The sequence below is a fragment of the Lycium barbarum genome, chromosome 10 (assembly GCF_019175385.1).
Source record: "Lycium barbarum isolate Lr01 chromosome 10, ASM1917538v2, whole genome shotgun sequence".
In the NCBI taxonomy this organism is placed as follows: Eukaryota; Viridiplantae; Streptophyta; class Magnoliopsida; order Solanales; family Solanaceae; genus Lycium; species Lycium barbarum.
In genome coordinates this window covers 43,351,510-43,362,625 of record NC_083346.1, presented here as the reverse complement: position 1 = coordinate 43,362,625, position 11,116 = coordinate 43,351,510, and positions in this window count along the sequence as shown.

The window sequence follows — 11,116 nt, the reverse complement described above, 5'->3', positions numbered from 1 at the left end:
TCTCATATATAATAGACCCTCTCGCGTACGGACATAGTTTTGAGTGACAATAAAGCTTGAATTCATAACTTGTTTATGCTACCGTACCATTTAAATGGTAAGAAACTAAGGGGATTCAAACAAATACCTATTAGATATCAAATATATTGAAATACTAAATAGTTAATAGTTAAGAAATTTTAAGTTAATACAAACGACGTACTAATTATGACTGACAAAACTAAATTGAACAATTAAATAATATAAACTAACAAAATTTATTAGATGCAAAATCATAAGTGAAGCAAGGTTAATTTTACAAGCACCAAAGTTTTTCAAACAACATCTCTGTGAGAATCGACGGGATACATAATTGCTCTTTCATGCACGTAATCTCTTTCTAATTAGATAATTAGTTGAAAAACAATCAAACTTATTGAATTAACTATATTCATATTATTAATATATAAGCGCTAAACACTAATTATGACTGAATAGTAATTTAATCCAGTGAAATGATAAAACCAGCCCAATTTATTGGTTGCAGAGTCATTGGTGAAACAAGTTTAATAAAGCACCAGAAATTTTCAAAAACTTTAAAATCCATAAGAAATAAAAGTTCTCACCGACTAGATAGCATGAAATATCCCTTCCATCGTGTAGTATCTTTTTCTTCATAAATAAATTAGTCGGAGGCCACCTAAACCTCCAACTTTAAGGTCAATATATATTTATGAAAGATTAAGCTAGCCTTAGTTAGAATCATCTTACAATTGTGGTTAGTTTAATTGCTAAAGTCTTATCTTAAACCTCTAATTTAGAAAGTACTTTCTTTTAATCCACCTTATTTCCCCCCTTTAACTTTGAAAATTATTCAAATATTAAAATACGTACTTACTACTACAAACTAATCATGTAATTATGATAAGTGTTCATCCGTATCATGTATGATAATGTGATGGCAACATTTTTGTACTTCTTGTACATACAAGAAGCTTATTGTACTTCCTAATACACAATAAACAATTCCAATTGATCATTCATATCCTTTAATTGTTTTTCAATCCGAAGGGTTATATCTATTATGAGTGGGATCCATATATTTATTTTTATACAAATTGAAGAAAATAAGTACAACTCCTATACTATTATTATACTAACTTTTTTAAGAGAGGGACTGGTGGTCCTAACCACAAAACTTATTAAGTTCCTTCCATATATTGAGTGTGATCAACGTTGTCCAGCCTGACTCTGATGTGTCTGTCCGTTTTTGGCTGTCGCAGTTTGCAACTAATTAGGAACCTCAAACAGTACTAGATTTGTGGCTACTTGCATTTAAATAAAATTTTCTCTAAATAGAAAAGATATTAAAAAATTGAAATTTTCCATTTCTTTTCTTTGCACGTCACTTAGAGCCCGTTTGGATTAGTTGGAAAAAAATGACTTTTAAACATAAGTGTTTAAAGTACTTTTAAGTGCTGAAAGTTATTTTATAAATAAGCAGTTATGTGTTTGGATAAAAGTGCTTAAAGGGTTTTTAGAAGTAAGGGTAGTGTTGGAATTAACAGAAAATATAAGAGATAAAAGGATAAAGTTGTTGGTCAAACCAAAATGACTTTTAAGCCAAAAAAAAAAAAAATTGGAATTGAGCAACTTCTTGATTTTAACTTATTTTAAGTATTTTTAAATTTAATTTAAATTATTTTCTATTTTTACTAAATACCTAAATAAGTTAAAAATGATTTATAAGCTGATTTGACTCAATCCAAATGGGATCTTGAACTTCTTTTCGTTGCACGTCACTTAAACTTCACTAGTTTAAATAAGATAATTAATTTAATGGCAACCTGTCATTAAAATAATTTAGGTAAGCCGGCTTGCTCAACCTTGAACCGTTAACCGCACGTTATAATCTATGTATCTTTGAAAGATAAATATCCTTGAAAGATTCTCTATCTTAATTAATTATATATATTTTAGTGCAAAAAAAATATAAAATAGAGTAATTTACGATGTCGTTAAAAGTAAAAATACAATTAAATTTCTCACGTAGGTAGATTTCAATTATTAGAACTAAAACACTGAATGGGGAAAGTTAAATAAAAAAGGTCATAAAATCACATGGCAATATAACATGCTAAATAATGAATAATAAACAACAATAAATATAGAAGATGGGATAAGAATTTGGAATTGAGATGATAATGAAAAACTTTATTTATTAATTAGACCAAAACTGAAGTAGTAAACAATAACACTAAAAACATAATAAATAAAATAAAGATATTCTGATATAAAGGGGTGGGGTGGAATTTTTTTTTTTGGGGGGGGGGGGGGGGGGGGTGGGGGTGGGGGTTAATAAGAAGGATATTAAGTGGAAAATATTTTTGATAAAAGTCTCATTCGTTAAAAAAATAAAATTATATAGAAGTAGAAAATAAAAGAAAAAGTTTTTTCATAAATTCAATCTAAGAAATTATTAATAAACAAAAAAGTTTTTCATAACTTCAATCTAAGAAATTATTAATACATATTCTATTAATTTTAATGTTTTCTTATTTAATTTTTAATCATGTTATATTGCAAGTTATTTGTTTCACAAATTATATAATTATGATATTAAGTTTTACTGAAATGTTATTCGATGATTGTATTTGTATGATTTATTTAATATATTTATAAAGTATTGGTTATTTGGCGCATTTTATTGAAAAATAAGATAAATTTATGTTTAAGTTAATCAATATGATTTGATAATCAAACAAGTAAATTCACAATTATATATGATTAATGTTTTTTTTTAAAAAAAAAATCACGCATCGAGCGAGTACTAATACTAGCCTAGGGGTGGGCGTTCGGTTTCAGTTTTTTGAAAGTAGACACCGAACACCGCACCAAATTAGTTCGGTTTGATTCGGTTTTTTGAAGTTCGGTTCGATTTTTCTAATTCGATTTTCTGCTTGTAAAATGGACTTTCTTTTTAATTAAAAGTGAGCCATTTTATGTTTTTTTAAATCAAAATGGGCTATTTCAATTCATCGAAATTTAATTTTCACATGAACTTATAAGAGATCTAAACAAGCCTTAAACAAAATCAGTAGCTTAAAGCCTTAAACTAAACAAGCAGTAGCAGCAACAGTAAGCAGTAGTAGCAGCAGCAGCCTTAAACAAATCAGTAGCTATGATGTAGTTACCAATTAATCACATGAAATTCTTGTAGACAAATCAGCACATAGACGTTTTAGCTTAAGTTCGTTGCTGGGTTTCATGTTCATTTCATCTGTAATACATTGATGTGTATTCATCATAGAGGATGATGATACACCATTTTTTTTCCTTTTTCTATTCTCCATTTTTTATCTAGAAAAATGCGACAAAAGTAAACAAAAGTATTCTCATGAAGCTGAATATACAAGAATCAATTGCTAGAAGTCTGATGCACCCTAGAATGGAACAAAGAGCTGTTGCTTGAATTTTTATCCATAAGTACTAATATGTAGTTTGGTTGCTGTCCGTGCGTTTTGCTGGTTTTTTTTTGCTTCTAGAGCTTGGGACTATGTCCAAGCCTAGTTCTTTCCTTGAGATGCTCATCTGAGCTTGTACCTAACTCCAGTTTTGGTAAATGAAATGAAGTCCGTTTATTACTAAAAAAAAAAAAAAAAAAAATATCGGTTTAACTGAAATACCGAAGAACCAGTGAACCGGAACCAAACATTGAATTTGTTATTAAAAAAAAAAATGAAATAGAACCGAAACACCGAAACCGAAATACCAAATTAATTCGGTTCGGTCCGGTTTTTTAATTTTCGGTATTTATGTCCACCCCTACTAGTCAGTATATCTTAAAGTTATGCATAAGATAAGGTAATATGACACCTATCATAAGTCATGAAATTCTTTATCATAAGTCATGAAATTCTTTCTTCTCATTTTCTCCAATAATACAAGAAAATAACCAAACTCTCATGTTATTCTTCCTTCTCGTCTTCACCGTCACCGGTACATTAAGGGGTTTACATATCTTAGGAGAATGCCACCTATGAATCTGTTTTACTCCCATCGGGAAACGCATTTTTAATTTTTAAGGAATTTATTTTCTTAAAAAGAATTCATAATATTTTAACCAAATAAATTTGAAAACTTTAGAAAAAAAAATCAAATTTTGTTCTTTCTCCGTACAAAGACACCCCAAATGATAAATCAACAATGTGTTAGAATATTACTATTTAACCAATTTTAAGTCATAAAATTATATGAAAAAATGCTTATTATGTAGTATCTATTTGATTGATATCAACATTGAAAGCGAGTAAACTGTTTAATAAATCGACAGATATATTAGTTGATATTATTTTTCAGAACTGCGGAATATTGACGATGTTACCACAAGTTATAACCATTGTTTTAAAAGGCAGTGTCAGGACTCGCCCCGAGGCTCGCCTCAGGGCAGGGCAGTGGCAAAACGCCTTGGGGCTAACATGCGGGGCTTAGTTCCTATAAGGCTTACGCCCTAAGCGCCCAACCGTACGCCCTAAACACGCCTAACGCCCAACGCCCAGGGCTCGCCTAACAGTTCTTACACAAATTATATTTTAAATTCCTTAATTAAAATCATTTACCCTCATAATTGTTTAACAAAATAATGCTACTTAATAGTTTTTCATCTATAGAAATAGAAGATTGGGTGTAACTCATATAACGAGTTGTAGTATTGGATATTTACTATTTGAGAACGTCGTGAGGGTGAATATCACTTATTTTTTAAAAAAAAAACACATAGCGGAATTGTACATTTTCACTTGTCATTGATCATAAGTCCTATGTATCAGAATTATCATATAATTTTATTTTTTGTTCATGAAGAAGTTATGTTTTAATTGTAATATTGATAAATTTTATTGATTATTTGCTTATAGGGAGATAAAATGAATAGTATGATAGTAATAGTGTTTTAAGAAACTGTGTTTTTTTCCGTGTTTGAAAGTTAAAATGTTAGAATTGTTTTGCATTTCATAATAGCTTTTATTTCATTGTATTGTTTATACTTGTAAAATTATGTTATATATAATTACAAGTTATAAGCGGTGTATAATGGATTGCTTTGATCATTTTTTTGTGAGGATCAAGCGCGCGCGCGCGCTCACACACACACACATATACATACACACACACACACACATACATACATACATACATACATACATACATACATACATATATATATATATATTTCATTTATTTACAGTTTTATTTTATTTTTTTATGTAATTTTACATATTTAAAAATATTTATTGTAATTATATTATTTTAAGAAATACTAAAAATTAAATACCCATGGGGCTTACGTCCCGTGCCTCGAGGCTCACGCCTCGTCGAGGCGTATGTAAAACGCCCCGGCCTTTTAAAACACTGGTTATAACATCGTGATACTATCAATATTTGAAATATTAAAAAATTACTTGTGTATCACTTCGTCTCTGGGTCAACATATACGCAACATATATATTCTTCCTTTGAAGTGTGTAGAAAAAACGGAAAAAAAGTTGAAAGAATAACAAAGTAAATATCAACATTGTTCCCTTGTTTTATCGTTTGGCAGATAGATCTTATACATTTGCAGTGGGTAGAAAAAGAAAGAAAAAAGAGGAAAAGCAAACGTAGAAAATGGCAACCTCATTTCCATATACTATGTATTTATATAATTGCTCTCACTGTCACAAAAGAATGACATTATTATCTAAGGAATAAAATAATATTTCTTCATTTCATGTATTCTTTAATTATTTGACCTATAATAATTTGTGATTTTATAGCATCAATTAAACAATTTCTAAATGTGTAAATAGTATTTTTAAAAAGTTACAAAATAGAGCCATAAAATACACAATAAATTAGATGCAACATTTCATATTCTAAAATGTTACAATATTTTTCCGGTTGGAGGGAGTATAAGTTTTGCAAGAATCAGTGTAAGGAATTAAAATGAAAGTTATGTTCATAACGCTGTAAATTTGTATGTCAGTGTTGATGCTTATCACTCTTCATCCTTTTTTTTTTTTTTTTAATTCCACAAGGTTTACTGTTGTCCATTGAAAGAAGAAGAAAAAAAAAAAGACGGCAAAAAAAAAAAAAAAGGATCAGAAAACATATTACTTCCAGTAAAATCCCAATCTCGTCAAGAGTAATTGATTTAAACTAAAAAAAAAAGAAAAAGGCCACCAATTTTCAGCTAGACTATATTGACGCATTAAATTGCTCTAATCGATCCAAAGCATATGTTAGGAACATGATATTTTAAACTATAAATGGCAATCTTGAATACTGATTTTTCTCAATAAATATTTTACCATCTAATATAATAACAACATAATTTTTTATCCAGCATCATCCAAACACAATTCTTTTTCCGAAAAGAAAATGACAAATTGTTTCAAAACTAAGGAAACAAATATAATCACCTGTTAGACGAAAATTCTAGTACTTGTTGACCAATAATTTCCAAAATATGAAATATTACCAAAATTTAATGTCTATATATGCTCTATGGAGAAACAAAGAGTTGTTCACATGAATCCGAAATATTTTAGTGATTGTTGACAATGAAATTTCCTTAAACAAATGAAACTGTCTTTTTTCCCCCTCTAAAGTATGGACACCCATGGATATAAATCGTCACGCCTCCGCTTAAATTTATGTTGAATATTCCATGATTTCTTTCTTACAATATTGAGTTCAATTTTCTTACAGAATTGAATACTCATAACAAGTCGTCACAAGCTATCTAATTTCGGCCAATTTATTTTCTTCCGAATCTAATTCCTCATATAGCTTAACGTTAACATCGATAGTGGAACCTGCCATTTTTTTAATGATTTTTTGAGATAGCTAACAGGAAAAAAAAATGTTATTGTATCTTTAAGGGGTCGTTTGGTTGCTGGTTAGAGAGGAGTTATTTATGTATTAAAACTAGCATAACTTTATATATTGTTTGGTTACAAAAATTAGAAAAATATTAAGCGTTTGGCCATAGATTTCAAATATTTTCACATTATTTGGAATTTATGGAGTTGGAGTTGGAGTTGAAGGAGAAGTTGTGTTTGATTATACTTCTTGTAAATATATTTGGAATAATGTTCATGCTTAAATGTACCTAAATTCAACTTCAAAGTGAAAAGTAAGTTGGAAAACAAGTTATAAGTTGTGTTCCAAATTTGAAATACAACATCAAGTTGGATCTGGCATGGCCAAACACTGATTTTCTTATAAGGTGAAAAGTTATACCGAAAAAGAAGTGAATAAATTTTATGCATTTTTTTGCGCGGATTGCCCTTCTTTTGGGTGGTCTTTAATTTTTGCCCTTCGCCTAATACCCTAGGTTCGAGGTTCGAACCCCAGCTCAGTAAAAAAAAAAGAAATTTCGCAAGGCAGAGGTTTGGATTCACAAGACAGAATTTTGCCTTTAAAACTCTGCCTAAAGGGAGAATTTTGCCTGAAGGTAAAATTTAGCCTTGCGATTTTATTTTATTTTAAATTTTTGACTGAGCAGGGTTCGAACTTGAAACCAGGAGATTTTTAGCGAAGGGCAAAAATTAAAAACCACGAATTTGAGGGCCAAAAATTAAAGACCACCCTCAGCGAAGGGCAATCCTGCACATTGCCCAATTTTATAGCCAAATGGGTCCATATAATCTCCACAAAGGATTTAGCATAAGTATTCAATATTTGGGTGGGTTTTTTTCTCTTTTCCACATAAAATATATGGAAAAGGGTCAAATATACTCCTGTACTATCGGAAAGGGGCCAAATATACCCCTTGTTATAATTTGAGTCTAAATATATCCCTACCGTTGTATTTTGGGTATAAATATACCCCTTTACAGTTAAAGTTGACCAAAGTGGACATGTGGCATTGACATGTTGGTGAGGTGGACGCCACATGGCATGTCACCTTATACCCCCAACCCACAGTTCCTATACTACCTGAGTCCACTACTCGAACTCCTAGGCTAGCTAACTGCTGGAGCTCACGAGCTATCTCTCTTTTCTCTGGCTGCCACATCGCATAGACTTCCTATGGATCTACGACTAAGGGCATCAGCCACAACATTTGCTTTTCCGGGATGATATAGGATGTTAACATCATAGTCTTTCAACAATTCCAACCATCGCCGTTGCCGTAAATTTAATTCCTTCTACTTGAAAATATATTGGAGGCTCTTATGATCTGTGTAAATAACAACGTGGACGCCACACAAATAATGTCTCCACATCTTCAAAGCATGAATCACTGCAGCCAATTCAAGATCATGGGTCGGATAATTCTTCTCATGTTTCCGTAACTGCCTTGAAGCGTACGCAATGACCTTACCATATTGCATCAACACACAACCTAGCCAAACTCCTGAAGCATCACAATAGACAACATAACCTTCCGATCCCTTTGGAAGTGTCAGGACTGGGGCAGAAGTTAATCTATCCTTTAGCTCTTGGAAACTACGTTCACAAGCATCTGTCCATTGAAACTCAGCTGATTTCTAGGTCAGCTTCGTGAGCGGTGCAGAAATAGAAGAAAAGCCTTCTACAAACCTCCTATAATAACCTGCTAAGCCCAGAAAACTACGAACTTCCGTAGGGGTTGTGGGCCTTGGCCAAGTCTTCACGACCTCAATCTTTTGGGTATCTAACCGAATACCATCAGCTGAAATAATATGCCCCAAAAAGGTCACTAAGTTCAACCAAAACTCACACTTAGAAAATTTGGCAAATAACTCTCGAGTTTGAAGAACTCTAAGGACAGTACGCAAATGATCTATATGTTCTGCCTCGAACCCAGAATATACCAGGATATCGTCGATGAACACGATCACAAATAAATCTGGGAAGGGCCTGAACACATTGTTCATCAAATCCATAAATATTGCCGGTGCATTAGTTAGTCCAAACGACATTACCCGAAACTCAAAATGGCCGTATATAGTTCTGAAGGCTGTCTTAGGAATATTTTTCTCCCTAACTCACACCTGATGATACCCGGATCTCAAATCTATATTTGAAAACCATTCGGCGCCTTGTAATTGATCAAATAAGTCATCAATCCTTGGGAGTGGATATTTGTTCTTGATAGTCACTTTATTCAGTTGCCGATAGTCAATGCACATTCGCAAGGAGCCATCTTTCTTTCAGGCAAACAACACGGGTGCTCCCCATGGGGAAGAACTAGGCCTAATAAAGCCTTTCTCAAGCAAGTCCTTCAATTTCTCCTTCAACTCTGCGGAAGCCATTCTGTAAGGAGGAATAGATATGGGCTTTGTATCCGGTAGCACATCTATAGCGAAATCAATCTCTTGCTCTGGAGGGAGGCCTGGAAGCTCCTCCGGGAATACATCCAGGAACTCATTCACTACTGGGACAGACTGAAGAGTTGGCGATTCAGCTTTTACAGCTTGGACCCGAACTAGATGGTAAATACAACCTTTAGTGATCATTTTCCTTGCCTTGAGATAGGAAATAAACCTACCTTTCGGGGACGCTGTATTTCCTTTCCATTCTAAAACTGGTTCTCCCGGAAACTGGAAGCGAACCATTTTCATCCTACAATCAACATTGGCATAGCAAGAAGCCAACCAATCCATGCCTATGATAACATCAAAGTCCACCATCTTTAACTCATGTAAATCAACTATAGTACAATGGTCACAAATCACAACTACACAATTTCTATATACTCGACTAGTTATTACCGGTTCACCAACGGGTGTAGATACCTCAAAAGGTTTAATTGACTCCGGTTTGACCCCAAACTGACCCGTAATATATGAAGTAACATATGATAATGTGGAGCCCGAATCTATCAAAGCATATACATCATGAGATAATACCGATAATATACCTGTGACAACATCGGGGGAAGACTCAAGATCCTGGCGTCCAACCAAAGCATAAATACGGTGCTGAGGACTGCTAGAACTGGGGGCTCTCCCTCTGCCTCTACCATGGCTGACGGGTGCATGTGAACCTGGCCCCATAGGGCGTATAGATGATGAAGACCCAGCTGCCGACCCTGAAGGCTAGCCCCACCCCTGCTACCAACTGAGGGGCAATCACGCATGATATGGCCTGGCCGCGCACGCATAGCAAACCTCTGAACCTAGTCGACACTGGCCCCAATGCAACTTCCCGCACTGGGAACATCGTGGCACGGGTGGCCTTGCCTGACCCGAATCGCCTCTGAATTGAGAACCTGAAGCCTTGAAACTCTGACTCGGCCCGAAATAAGTAGATCTATCCAATCTCTAGCATGTGAACCGTAGAGGCGCACTAGTCATACAATGGCCTGAATGCCTAGGAAACTGCTGTCTTTGCCCGCCTCTAAACTCACTCGTCGGACCCGAAGATCTAGCCCTCTTACTATACCCTCTATCATGCTCACACACTTCTTTGCTGTTGTTGGCTTTCCTCCAAATTCTGGGCATGGGCTTGAATGCGTGAAATATCCATGTTGTCCTGAATGAACGCAGTCAAGAACCTATCCATCAAATGTGGCCCTAGGCCTCTCATAAATCGGTGCATTCGGTCATCCATATCCGCTACTATGGACGGAGCGTACCTAGCCAAAGAATTGAAGGGGAGACTATACTCTAAGACACTCATACTTCCTTGCCTAAGATTCAAGAATTTATCGGCTCTAGCCCGCCGAACCTCTAGAGGAAAGTAATGTCGGAGGAAGGCATCCACAAATTCTTATCATACCGGGGGAGATGCATTGACTCCCTGTGAAGCCATCCAAACCGTGTACCAATGAACCGCGACATCCCAAAGTCTATAGGATGCTAACTCTACCGATTCAATGTCTGAAGCATGCATTAACCGAAGTGTCCTCAACATCCCATCAATAAAATTTGAGGATCCTCATCCGGCTTTGACCCGAAGAATTCTGGAGGGTTCAAGCTATTAAAATCACGGGCCCTTGCACTAACAGCCCTATCACCTTGCCCTGTACCTTGCCGCTGAGTCTGAGCGGTAACCAACTGAGTAAGCAAATGAGTGGCCTCTTTCACATCTTGGCCGGAAGCATCTGGTGGAGGAGCTGGGGGTGCTGGAGATGGGGCTGAGGCTTTCTCATGCTCCTCAGAAATAG